General features: G+C 41.9%; 1 long non-coding RNA gene across 1 annotated transcript in view; it reads left to right on the plus strand.

Moving 5' to 3' along the window:
• The window catches only part of LOC142245108 (uncharacterized), a 1,140,303-nt gene that overhangs the window by 333,968 nt on the left and 792,123 nt on the right, over positions 1–14,212 (plus strand). Inside the window, exon 3 of the long non-coding RNA XR_012724730.1 lies at positions 13,682–13,704. This is a non-coding gene — a long non-coding RNA (uncharacterized LOC142245108). The remainder of the gene's footprint in view (positions 1–13,681; positions 13,705–14,212) is intronic.

Raw genomic sequence — 14,212 nt, forward strand, 5'->3', positions numbered from 1 at the left:
GCAACTAAATAATTACCTCTGGATAAAATCGTTATAGAACCAAATATTTTTTTCTTTTGAGTGCTCATGCCATAAATAAAATTGAACATTTTCCCAGATATGGAGCTGAATCTCTCGTCAGAGCAAACATCATGTCTTTGTATTGCTTGTGTCTGCATCATGCATTTCAGTGGGTGGCAATAAACCAATTGGCATTTTAGAATTATATGTCAAGTATTGCTTAATTTAGACAACAATAGTGTAAAAACTGGATGAATGGCTGGAGATCTGGCATGAACCACTGCCCATCTGCATTAATTGTGTTCTGGGATGAAATTGTGTTAATGATACATTAGATATATTCACTAAGTACCGACATTATAAATATGAACTCATAAATTAAATTTCTAATGATATGTGACTGTTAATTGGTAACATGTTATAGATTAATTGGCAGACTAGTATATACTTTTCATTGCTTCCTGTGGAAATAATAATAATTGTATTTATATAGTACCAATATATTCTACAGCACTTAAACAATTAAGCAGTGGAATGTACAGACAATGAAGATAAAACAAAGTAACACATAGTTCTTAGTTACAGGAGGAATGAGGGCCCTGTTCACAAGCTTACAATCTATAAAGAGGCACTAACCAATGCCTTGTATAGAAGTCCACTTTATTGAGAACGGTACGGTGAGGCCATGCGGGAGAGAAGCCGGATGCAGGCATTCGAGGGGACAACGGACGTTTTGCGCTACAAGCGCTTCTATGGGTCCCGTAGAAGCACATGTAGCGTGAAATGGCCTTTGTCTCCTGGAGTTTCTGCACCCAGCTTCTCTCCCGCATGTTCTTAGCGCACCGTTCTCAATAAAGTGGACTTTTATGCAAGGCGTTGGTTAGTGCCGCTTTCTTCCTCTACTCCTGGATTTATCTTCTGATTACTAGCGTTCACCCTTTGCCAACTCTTCACGAAGTATCCAACCAGATTCCTCTGTCTGCAGCACCTGGCAAGGTATTCCCCATTGGTGCAAGACCATACTTTTCTTTTGTCCTGACGATCTATAAAAAAATAGGGGGACACAATCACAATATTAAACAAGTGCTTATCAGGTATAATTCAGACAAAATTATAATAAATAGAGATAATGATGTAAAGCTGCATGATCCGGTCAACAGCCATTATCTGTCTATGTTTAGTTACCAAGTGCTGTTGGGTGCACAGAGGATGTGAAGACTGATGAATAGGATGGAACAGATCTGAGGATAAATTAAAAAGAGGAACAGGGAAGAGTTACATTAGTGAGTTGAAGTGATAGGTTTATATAAAGATATGTGTTTTTAAAGCCTACCTAAAAATGTGAGGGCTAGGTATTATTTGAATTGTCTGGGGTAAAGCATTCCAAAAAACTGGAGCAGCATGAGAAAAATGTTGGATATTTATTGAAAATGTGAAATTGAGTCATCAAATTTGCAATTCGTACTGAATTGAAGTCGGATCATTAATGATCAATGAAAGAAAGTAAAATGAAGTGCAAGTCCGATGATTTTACAGCTTTCAGAATGATTGGGTACTATTCCACACAAGAACAGAAGATAATGCTTATTAATGAAATTACTAATTTTTGGTTCATTTTACTTCAGAACAGTGGTTTGGTGTGGTTATTGAGCATATCCTCCAGAATTTGAAGTTCTTTCTGTTACATATGTCAGCTTGTAAAAAGTAACATGACTTGCCTCTTGGCCAGGATTTAGTAATGTTTATGAAACGCAACCATAAAAGCAATAATAAAATAAGTTGCAAATGAGAAAAGTCACATTTCTTTACCACTCAGATCCTAGAATAGAAGAAGTGTCAGAATTTTTGTAAGTGTGAAAGTTAATGGCAGTGATGAGTGTTCTGATAGATATCAAAATCATCAGTCAGTCATACAGATGTAGCAGTTTGTGAATTGACTGCTGCCACAATACACATACAGTGTAGGGTGCCTTGTGTAAGGTACATCTGTACATATGTCACAACATTAACTTTAACTTTCACATTAGCTAAAATGAAATCATTTTTAAAATGTTATATGAATGAAAAATTCTACATTTTATATTAAAAAATCAGTTTTGAGGATAAATAATTGAATCATATATATATATTGAATATACATTTTATAGCTTAAATTCATCCCATAGAACATAGGATAATGCAATATTTTCAAGTGACTGTTCCCAAATGTTCTTCAGAGCTCCCCCTCCATGTGAACATCTGCATGGCACTAAATTTAGTGAGATAAAAGAAATACCACACTGGGAATGAGAGTACAAAGACGCCCCTTGATCTTACTATTTCTATTAGAACCCTTAGATGCTATTAGCTGCTTAGAGACTAGTTGAGCGAATTCCATCATTGCTTGTCTATAACTAATATCCTCTATTCTTCTGGTGCCTTATCATCACATTCCATATATTTCATGTGTCTCTGTCTCATTGGAATGTCGGGTATTATGAGAGGTAGATCAACTAATAACAATATTATTTACAAATTCTAATAATAAAACAATGAATCAAAAGTATTATTTTTCTAAGATTGGCAGATACAAAAGATAACTACTATATCCCCCACAAAAACACATACATTGCTCAGCCAAGTATGCAACGGTTGTCAATCGACAACTAGACATTGACCCACACATCTGGTGGTAACAGTTCTATTAAATGCAAAAACATTTGCTATATTGAATTCTAACAGCCTTATTCTCATCTGCCTTTAGAGGAGAGTCAAAAGGTCACCAGAATATTTAGATAGTAAACCAGTCCCACCAAATTTGATGATGTCACAAAACAAAAGTTATACATTTTTGTAAATATTTTATCTTTTCATGGGACAACACGGAAGATATGACACTTTGCTACAAAGTAAAGTAGTCAATATACAGCTTGTAAAACTGTGTATATTTGGTGTGCCCTCTAAATAACTCAGCACACAACCATTAATGTCAAAACTGCTGACACAAAAGTGAGTACATCCCTAAGTAAAAATGGTCTAATAGTGCACAATATTTTGTGTGACCATCATTATTTTCCAGCACTACCTTAACTCTCATGGGCAGGAAGTTCATTAGAAATTAAGTGGAGCCAATAGAATCCACTTCCACTCCTCCATGATGACATAACGGAGCTAGTGGATGTTAGAGACCTTGCGCTCCTCCACGTTCCATTTGAGGATGCCTCATAGATGCTCAATAGGGTTTATCTCTGGAGACATGCTTGGCCAGTCCAGCAACTTTAACCCCAGTTTCTTTAGCAAGTCAGTGGTCATCTTGGAAGTGTTTTTAGGGTTTTCATCATGTTGGAATACTGCCATGTTGCCCAGTTTTTAAAGGAAAGGGATCATGCTATGCTTCAGCATGTCACAGTAAACGTTGGAATTAATGAATTGTAACTCCACACTGCTGTCAGCACTCATGCACCTACAAACCATGAACCTTTCCCCACCATGCTTAATTGTAGGCAATACACACTTGTCTTTGTACACCTCACCTGGTTGCCACCAAACACTTGACACCATCTAAGCAAAATAAGTTTATCTTTTTCTCATCATGCTATAGGACATGGTTCCAGTAATCCATGTCTTTAGTCTGCTTATCTTCAGAAAACTCTTTGTGCGATTATATTTTTTTCATCTTTAGAAGAGGGCTTGCTTTGGGGATTGACAGGCATGAAGACCAATTTGATACGGTGTGCAGCGTATGGTCTCAGCATTGACAGACTGACCTCAACCATTTAACCTCTGCAGCAATGCTGTCACACTCATACTACTATTTTGAAAATACAACCACTGGAAATGATGCTAAGCTTGTAAAACTACTGTATGATCTTGGCCACCATGCTGTAGCTCAGTTTCAGGGTAATGTTCTTATTTCTTATGTAGTACAACAATTCTTTTTTTTTAGATCCTCAGAAAATGTTTTGTCATGAGGTGCCATGTTGAACTTACAGTTACCAGAATGAGAGAGTTTATGAGCGATAATACCAAAGTTAACACACCTGCTCCACATTCGCACCAAAGACTTTGAAATGCTAATAATTCCCATGTCACAGAGAATGGAAAATAGCTAATTGTATGCATAGACCCCAACTAAAACATAAAGTTTAATGATTATTTTAAAATAGTCTGAACCACATTACAAAATAGCAAATCAGTGCAAAGGAAGGTGGAGGAATTAATTCCCTACAATGTCCATTCCCTCTTGTGTCCTACCTATCCGTGGTGGTTGGCACCCTAGATGTACGATATGGCGCCCCCACTCCTCGACGGCTTTCCCTGTCCTAACCCAGTAAACCCGTGCAACAAAAGATAAAGTGCAGTGTTCAAATTAAAGTGCTTCAAGTGCAATAGCTAGGTTTACAAAAACTCCCCGGGATACCCAGGAATATGTCCCAATGGTTCTCTATGAGAATAACAACTTAATCAGAGAAAGCTTAAAGTATAACTTATCTTAATAATGCTTCTACTCCTTTCCCCAGTTCTCTGGTTGATCAGGAGGTTGAAAGTTTTCCAAATGTGGCTAGATAAACCAACAAACAGCACCATGCTGCTGGATATGAATGATACTAAAGGTATTCCAAATTGGACAGGACTAAGCACTAAGCTAACACAGCAGATGAACAGTCGATATGAATAAAACCGTTAATATATACTGGTTCAAAACGCACAGGATATTGTTATGTTTCTCAAGATGTACTATTTTTAAATGTGTGGAATCTACTTTTTTAATATTGATTCAAAATACCACTGACTAAACAAATATATATATATATATATATATATATATATATATATATATATATATATATATATATATACATACAGTTAGGTCCAGAAATATTTGGACAGTGACACAATTTTCGCGAGTTGGGCTCTGCATGCCACCACATTGGATTTGAAATGAAACCTCTACAACAGAATTCAAGTGCAGATTGTAATGTTTAATTTGAAGGTTTGAACAAAAATATCTGATAGAAATTGTAGGAATTGTACACATTTCTTTGCAAACACTCCACATTTTAGGAGGTCAAAAGTAATTGGACAAATAAACCAAACCCAAACAAAATATTTTTATTTTCAATATTTTGTTGCGAATCCTTTGGAGGCAATCACTGCCTTAAGTCTGGAACCCATGGACATCACCAAACGCACGGTTTCCTCTTTCTTAATGCTTTGTCAGGCCTTTACAGCCGCAGCCTTCAGGCCTTGCTTGTTTGTGGGTCTTTCCGTCTTAAGTCTGGATTTGAGCAAGTGAAATGCATGCTCAATTAGGTTAAGATCTGGTGATTGACTTGGCCATTGCAGAATGTTCCACTTTTTTGCACTCATGAACTCCTGGGTAGCTTTGGCTGTATGCTTGGGGTCATTGTCCATCTGTACTATGAAGCGCCGTCCGATCAACATTGCGGCATTTGGCTGAATCTGGGCTAAAAGTATATCCCGGTACACTTCAGAATTCATCCGTCTACTCTTGTCTGCTGTTATGTCATCAATAAACACAAGTGACCCAGTGCCATTGAAAGCCATGCATGCCCATGCCATCACGTTGCCTCCACCATGTTTTACAGAGGATGTGGTGTGCCTTGGATCATGTGCCGTTCCCTTTCTTCTCCAAACTTTTTTCTTCCCATCATTCTGGTACAGGTTGATCTTTTTCTCATCTGTCCATAGAATACTTTTCCAGAACTGAGCTGGCTTCATGAGGTGTTTTTCAGCAAATTTAACTCTGGCCTGTCTATTTTTGGAATTGATGAATGGTTTGCATCTAGATGTGAACCCTTTGTATTTACTTTCATGGAGTCTTCTCTTTACTGTTGACTTAGAGACAGATACACCTACTTCACTGAGAGTGTTCTGGACTTCAGTTGATGTTGTGAACGGGTTCTTCTTCACCAAAGAAAGTATGCGGCGATCATCCACCACTGTTGTCATCCGTGGACGCCCAGGCCTTTTTGAGTTCCCAAGCTCACCAGTCAATTCCTTTTTTCTCAGAATGTACCCGACTGTTGATTTTGCTACTCAAAGCATGTCTGTTATCTCTCTGATGGATTTTTTCTTTTTTTTCAGCCTCAGGATGTTCTGCTTCACCTCAATTGAGAGTTCCTTAGACCGCATGTTGTCTGGTCACAGCAACAGCTTCCAAATGCAAAACCACACACCTGTAATCAACCCCAGACCTTTTAACTACATCATTGATTACAGGTTAACGAGGGAGACGCCTTCAGAGTTAATTGCAGCCCTTAGAGTCCCTTGTCCAATTACTTTTGGTCCCTTGAAAAAGAGGAGGCTATGCATTACAGAGCTATGATTCCTAAACCCTTTCTCCGATTTGGATGTGAAAACTCTCATATTGCAGCTGGGAGTGTGCACTTTCAGCCCATATTATATATATAATTGTATTTCTGAACATGTTTTTGTAAACAGCTAAAATAACAAAACTTGTGTCACTGTCCAAATATTTCTGGACCTAACTATATATATATATATATATATATATATATATATCTATATATATAATTGCCTTATTCTGTCTGTCTGTCTGTCTGTCTGTCTGTCTGTCATGCTTCAAAATTGTGTCCTTCCGGTGACATTGTGTCCTTACGGTGACACAAAGCTGATTGGCCGCTGGGCTCGCCATGGCCCCGCCCCCCCACACCGATTGGCCGCTCGCCCAGGCTGCGCCCCCACACGGATTGGCCAGTCGCTCGCCCAGGCTCCGCCCCCCCCACAGATTGGCCTCTCGCCCCGGCACCCTGCAGGCATTGGCAATTCGGCCACGCCACGCCCCGCCCCCCTCACGCAACGCACGCTAGCTCTGGCCCCGCCCACCTCCCCCCGCGCATTCCCCGAACTGATACGGCTGTCACGGAGGTGAGTACTGTACTCCCCCCCTCCCCCCCCGCGCATTCCCCGAACTGACACGGCTGTCACGGAGGTGAATACTGTACTCCCCCCCCCGTTCCCCATCCCCCGCTCGCACGGGAGTGGTGTGGGCTCCCGTGCGAGCGGGGGACGGGATACGTTGGCATGGTTACAAGCGCATCAAGGTCCTGCAGCGGCGGAAGATCCACACGCACACACATAACAGCACACACACACACATACACACACATCAGATCACACTCACTCTCACACACACACCTCACACACACATCACACACACATCACATCGCATCCACACACTCACAGCATCCGGCGATATCGCTTGCTTCTCGGCCTCGATACTGTGCTGTTGTGACCTTCCAGGACCTGACGGAGGATCACATGGCCAGAAGCATGTGGTATCTCCGGATGTTGTGACTGTGAGCGCGTATGTGCGATATCGTCAGTGTCTGTGTGTGTGAGTGTATGCGATCGGGTGCGTGTGAGTGTCGGGATCGGGTGTGTGTGAGTGTCGGGATCGGGTGTGTGTGAGTGTATGCGATCGTGTGTGTGAGTGTCGGCAGAGGAACACGGCGTGCTGGAGGAGGCTGGGAGCAGAGAGGCTGATCTTGGGGAAGGCTGGGAGGGGGAGGCTGATGCTGGGGGAGACTGGGAGGGGAAGGCTGATGCTGAAGGAGGCTGGGAGGAGGAGGCTGGGAGGAAGGAGGCTGGGAGGAGAGAGGCTGATCCTGGGGAAGGCTGGGAAGGGGAGGCTGATGCTGAGGGAGGCTGGAAGGAGAGAGGCTGATGCTGGGAGAGGCTGGAAGGAGAGAGGCTGAGGCTGGGAGGAGAGAGGCTGATGCTGGGGGAGGCTGGAAGAAGAGAGGCTGATGCTGGGGGAGGCTGATGCTGGGGGAGGCTGGGAGGAGAGAGGCTGATGCTGGGGAAGGCTGGGAGGAGAGAGGCTGATGCTGGGGACAGAGAGGAGAGGCTGATGCTGGGGACAGAGAGGCTGATGCTGGGGACAGAGAGGCTGATGCTGGGGACAGAGAGGCTGATGCTGGGATGAGAGAGGCTGATGCTGGGAGAAGAGAGGCTGATGCTGGGAGAAGAGAGGCTGATGCTGGGGACAGAGAGGCTGATGCTGGGGACAGAGAGGCTGATGCTGGGGTCAGAGAGGCTGATGCTGGGGACAGAGAGGCTGATGCTAGGGACAGAGAGGCTGATGCTGGGGACAGAGAGGCTGATGCTGCGGGCAGAGAGGCTGATGCTGCGGGTAGAGAGGCTGATGCTGGCGCAGCATGGCGGATGGAGCACGTTTGGGAGTGTGCAGCATGGCGGATGGAGCACGTTTGGAAGTGCGCAGCATGGCGGATGGAGCACGTTTGGGAGTGCGCAGCATGGCGGATGGAGCACGTTTGGGAGTGTGCAGCATGGCGGATGGAGCATGTTTGGGAGTGCGCAGCATGGCGGATGGAGCACGTTTGGGAGTGTGCAGCATAGCGGATGGAGCACGTTTGGGAGTGCGCAGCATGGCGGATTGAGCACGTTTGGGAGTGCGCAGCATGGGGGATTCAGCGCGATGGGGAGTGCGGAGTATGGCGGATGGAGCACGTTTGGGAGTGCGCAGCATGGCGGATGGACCACGTTTGGGAGTGCGCAGCATGGCGGATGGAGCACGTTTGGGAGTGCGCAGCATGGGAGATGGAGCACGATGGGGGGTGCGCAGCATAGGGGATGGAGCACGATGGGGAGTGCGCTGCATGGGGGATGGAGCACAATGGGGAGTGCGGAGTATGGCGGATGAAGCACGTTTGGGAGTGCGCAGCATGGCGGATGGAGCACGTTTGGGAGTGCGCAGGATGGGAGATGGAGCACGATGGAGGGTGCGCAGCATAGGGGATGGAGCACGTTTGGGAGTGCGCAGCATGGCGGATGGAGCACGTTTGGGAGTGCGCAGCATGGGAGATGGAGCATGATGGGGAGTGCGCAGCATGGCGGATGGAGCACGTTTGGGAGTGCGCAGCATGGGGGATGGAGCACGATGGGGAGTGCGCAGCATGGCGGATGGAGCACGTTTGGGAGTTTGCAGCATGGTGGATGGAGCACGTTTGGGAGTGCGCAGCATGGCGGATGGAGCACGTTTCGGAGTGCGCAGCATGGCGGATGGAGCACGTTTGGGAGTGCGCAGGATGGGAGATGGAGCATGATGGGGGGTGCGCAGCATAGGGGATGGAGCACGATAGGGAGTGCGCTGCATGGGGGATGGAGCACGATGGGAAGTGCACACCTCCCCCCAACACACACACACACGCGCGCGCGCACTGCACAACACACCACTCACACACACTGGGAACCACAAACAACTGCCCTACACAGACACCCACACACAGACAACGCTGCACACACAAATATACGCACATACCGCACAACACACACATTGCACAAAACATACCTACCCCCAAAACACACCACACACACACAAACCGCGCAACACACACACACAACGCTACACACACAGCGCTCCACAAACAACGCAACACACAAACAACACTGCTTTCACCCCCCATCACACCCAGACAACACCCAGAACATGTACAGCGCCCTACACAAACACTTGGTAACTACACACAACAACATCTATATATATATATATATATATATATATAACAAAAATCATACATGAACTACACAATACGTAAATTCTAGAATACCCGATGCGTAGAATCGGGCCACCTTCTAGTATATATATATATATATATATATATATATATATATATATATTTAAAATAGAAATACTTTGATGTGATTTCAATTTCCTAGACAAATTTGAACAATCTTTTTGGGATCCAACTAATTTGGAAAGTAACTCACCGTATTTTGCACAACTCATAAACATGGCTAATTTATTCCCTAGATAAAACATTCTCAAACAATGTCAGGTATAAATTGAACGGTACAGGTAAAATTTATAGACAACACAAAATTAACCTGAAATGTTCTATTCAGCAATACGTGTGCTTTGTCCATTATGGTAAAGAAAAAGTGCTTCATCAGGACCTATCTAAAAAAGATTTTTAATAGAAAGAAAATGTTTACAGCCATAAATCATGTCTGTTTTCTGTGAGATTAGTGGAGAGAATGTAACTCCACTGGGATCCGAGTGAACACTATAAGCTCATTTTATATCCAGCTACATAAACTCTTATATAGTTTCAAACTGCAATTGAGGTCAGTGCGGACAAACTGAATAAGCATATATATAATCTAACATGAAAACTGCTTTTCATAAGCTTTTCAAAAAAGTTCTCCACTGCACATCTGTATGGCATAAAAGGTTTTTTTTGCACATTTATTATTTTACCCATCATTATTTTTAGCAGTCGTACATTATCTTAAGTTTGATATAAATCTGTAAAAAATCATTGAATGGTATATCACTTTGGAATATAATTCTTGTTGTACAATATCTGTAAATTTCAACAAGTGCCAAGTGTAGATGTTTTGGATCAATAATGTTTGGTACCACAGCTGTTCTGAGATACCAGTAAGATAACTGTAGTTACATCAATGAGATTCCACTTAAGGCTGTTCCATTTTAACCTATTAATCTCAGATGTCTAATAACAGCTTACTCATTCCTACAGGCTTGGTCAAACCAAGCCAACATATGTATGGGGTGGTAAGGCTGAGAAAAAGCTGTTGAGAAAATGAGCATTCTGCCAATAGATTTTGAAAGTGCATGAGCATCTTAAAAAGATAATTAAGACTACAATTGTTATCATCTATCCAATCTTAGATTTGTGTTAGTTCCATCACTGGGAAGCACACAAACAGCTAGATTAGTGGGGGTTTTGACCACCTTTTCGCTTTCGTTCTCCCAGTAAAATGGTGCTGAGCACTCTTGTACCGCTCCACCTTATTTGTATATGACACTAGCTGTAGTACTCGCTGTTGCCCACGGTAGTACCTAAGTCTCCCTTTGTCTTTCTGTCTCTCTCCCACTCTCCCATGCTCCCATTCTCCCACTCTCCCACTCTTCCTCTCCCACTCTTTCACTCTCCCTCTCTCCCACTTGCCCTCTCTCCCACTTTCCATCACTCCCTCACTCCCTCCAAGTCTCCTTCCCTCCCACTTTCCCTCTCTCCCATGCTACCTCTCTCCCTCTATCCCACTCTTCCTCTCTCGCACTTTCCTATTCTGATTCTCTCCCTCTTTCTTTCTCTCTTTCTCTCTCTGTCACTCTCTGTCTTCCTCTGTTTTTCTCTCTTTCTCTCTCTGTCTGTCACTCTGTCTCTCTCTGTCTCTGTTTCTTTGTCTGTCTCTCTCTGTCAGTCTCTCTGTGTCTGTCTCTGTCTGTCTGTATCTCTCTCTCTGTCTCTCTTTCTGTCTCCCTCTCTCTGTCTTTCTCTCTTTTTGTCCTTCATTGCCTATAGCAACCCATCAGAGCTACTATTAATGACCCATAGCAAAATAGAAGCAGAGCTGTGATTGGTTGCCTTAGGTCACCTGATAAATATCTAGGCTGTAAAAACAGCCAATATATTATCTCACACATCCAAACAGTAAGTAAGCAGGTTTATTTGGTGAATAACTGTAAAGCGCAGGGTTAAAATTTCCTCTCAAAACATAGTCTATGACATTTCCTGAGTCAACTGAGATGGCTGTGTAAAATTTTGCCATTTTAAATGAGATGATGCATTCCTTTAGCGTACATATACATACATACACTCAGCTTTATATATTAGATTGAAGATACATGAAAATAACCAAACACTACACACTGCTAACTTTGTCACTATAATTGTCCTGTTTAGAGTGATGGGGTTCATGTGACGCCTGTCATTCCATTTAGCTCATCTGATCTAAGGTTTTGTGATCCAAGAAAATCGTGGGAGCCACATTTATGTAATAGTTATGGCCTATGGAGTGGTCTGGAATAATAACTTGTGTAAGTTGTTATACCACTTTAGACCTCCTTCTGAATACCCAAAGACAATTGTTTATAATAGTTACATTCCTATATCAAATTAATAAGAATAATTGAAAGGAAAACTTATATTATTCATAGTATAGTTGTCCTCTTTGGACAGTCCCAATGTTGAAGTGTATGCCAGACAGAAGCATGAGGGATCAAGCCATAAGTGTTTAATTTATCTGCATCTACTTTCATATTCATCATCCACTGCCACAAAAAATGTAAGCATGATGTTTAAAGGACAGTCAATTATCTGTCTATGTATTAAATGTATGTTGCAGGTCCTCTAGTTTAAGGATCCACATATATAAAAGATGACTGTCTGACAAATTAGGCAAATTGTTCATCCAACAACTATCTCTCCTGACTCTTTCATACACAGAGGTACTCAGTAAAGTCAGTAACAGACATTTATGGTGGCAGCTTATCTCCTGTAGATAAAAGGATCAGCAGTTGAAAATTGAATATGATGAATCATTATCTCCCCAGAAATATTCTTGTAGAGGAGAGTCGGGAAGACCCCAAAATATTAGACTGTTGGCCAAGCCTGTCTCTATGAGTTGGTGTTAACCCACGTTGGTCTAAGGCCTCCTTCACACTTCAGTGATTCTGGTACGTATGTTGTAGTTTTTATACGTACCAGAATCACGGACATACATAGACCCATTAAAATCAATGGGTCTACGCACACATCAGTGATTTTTCACTGATGTGTTTCTGTGCAGCGCACATGCATGTCTGTGTGTTCCGTACGGAGACAAGTCAGTATTTTTCTGACATCACTGATGTCCCTTGGACCACATAGTGGTGTGATTCGTGAAACACAAAGCAGAAAAACACATACATTTAAAATAAAAAGCTTTTTAAACTCACCCATCTCCAGCGCTGCTGTCTTCATCCACTGCTCTCTCTGCTTCCAGGCTGGCTAATTATTCTCATACATATGCACTGCACAGTAGCTGCAGTGGAGAGACAGTGGCGGCTGGACACAGTATCAAGGGAGACTTCAGCACCATGGACAGCAGCGGCGTGGACAGGTGAGTATCAGTGCCTGATCTCCATGTATTACCACGGATAGCACACGGAGATAACACAAGTGCCAAAATCACGGCACACGGAGGCACCTTTATCACGTCAGTAAAAAAAGTGTGTGTTTTTCATTGACTTGGGAAAGAGGTCTAAGTTGTATGTGATAGTTAAAAGTTACTTTTGAAGTCACCTTTCTGATAAAAAAAACTAGGGGGGGTGAACAGGTGGCTGTCATAAATTGGCCAAGCAAGCTTTAATAGAGTATTAAAAAACGTACAACCTAAACAACCTAAACTAATTGAATGTTTTGTTACAGGACCATGCTTTTTTAAAAAAAAAAAAGTTTTTATATATGTTGATCCTTTTTCTGTGGAAGAAAAAGCAAAAATGCTGATCTCTAGAGTAACGAAGAATTCATGATTCCAGTCAGCTGTTCACTATACATGATATAAGCACTTTCTATCTACAATAGATGTATTCTATCAGGAATTTGGAGATGTATCCACATTAATGGATTTTGTTATTGTAGGAAATGTAACATTCTAAATTTGACAATCACTTTATTCCATTAGGTATGAGCCCATCTGTGGACCTGATTGCAATAAATTTCAGTGAAGTCTCTTTTGTTGTTTGAAAATGATGCACCTGTACTTTAAAATGCAGATAAAGACTTAGTACTGTATGTTCTAGTTGTAGTATTGGAAGAATGCTAAATATGCAAGTTTAGCCGGATTTATTGTGATACTTGCAGATGAAAATGATTTATGAAATTTCTTTTTGTCTCTTTTACAGATGAGGAAACACTTTAAATTAAGGTAGGTCTACATGGCATGCACTGGATTTAAATGGATTATTTCTTGTGTTGTTTGGATGATTTTTGTGTAGCATGTGATTTATATGGTACATGATTATACTTGTAAATAATGTGAAAACTAAAGATTTTTAAACAATTGGAGAACAACACAAATTTAGTATTTATGTTTCATAAAGTCAACTAAAATACAAATAATTGTATACTTATTAAAAATGTGTAACTTGTTTTGAAAAATTGTTTTTCTTTTTTTTCTTTCCGTTTTCATTTTTCCTCCCATTGTTCCAAGTCAAAAACGTTTTATTTTTTTTGTCGATATAGCTGTATGAGGGCTTGTTTTTTGCAGGACAAGTTGTACTTTTGAATTACATAATTTTTTTTGCCACATAATGTATGTAAAAAAAAAAATTACAAGTGTGGTGAAATTGCAAAACAAGTGCAATTCCACAATTTTTTTTTTGGGCTGATGACCTCGTCTCTGTCATGACGCACTTCCTGTGAATGTCGGCTGC

The sequence above is a fragment of the Anomaloglossus baeobatrachus genome, chromosome 1, assembly GCF_048569485.1.
Source record: "Anomaloglossus baeobatrachus isolate aAnoBae1 chromosome 1, aAnoBae1.hap1, whole genome shotgun sequence".
Taxonomy (NCBI): Eukaryota; Metazoa; Chordata; class Amphibia; order Anura; family Aromobatidae; genus Anomaloglossus; species Anomaloglossus baeobatrachus.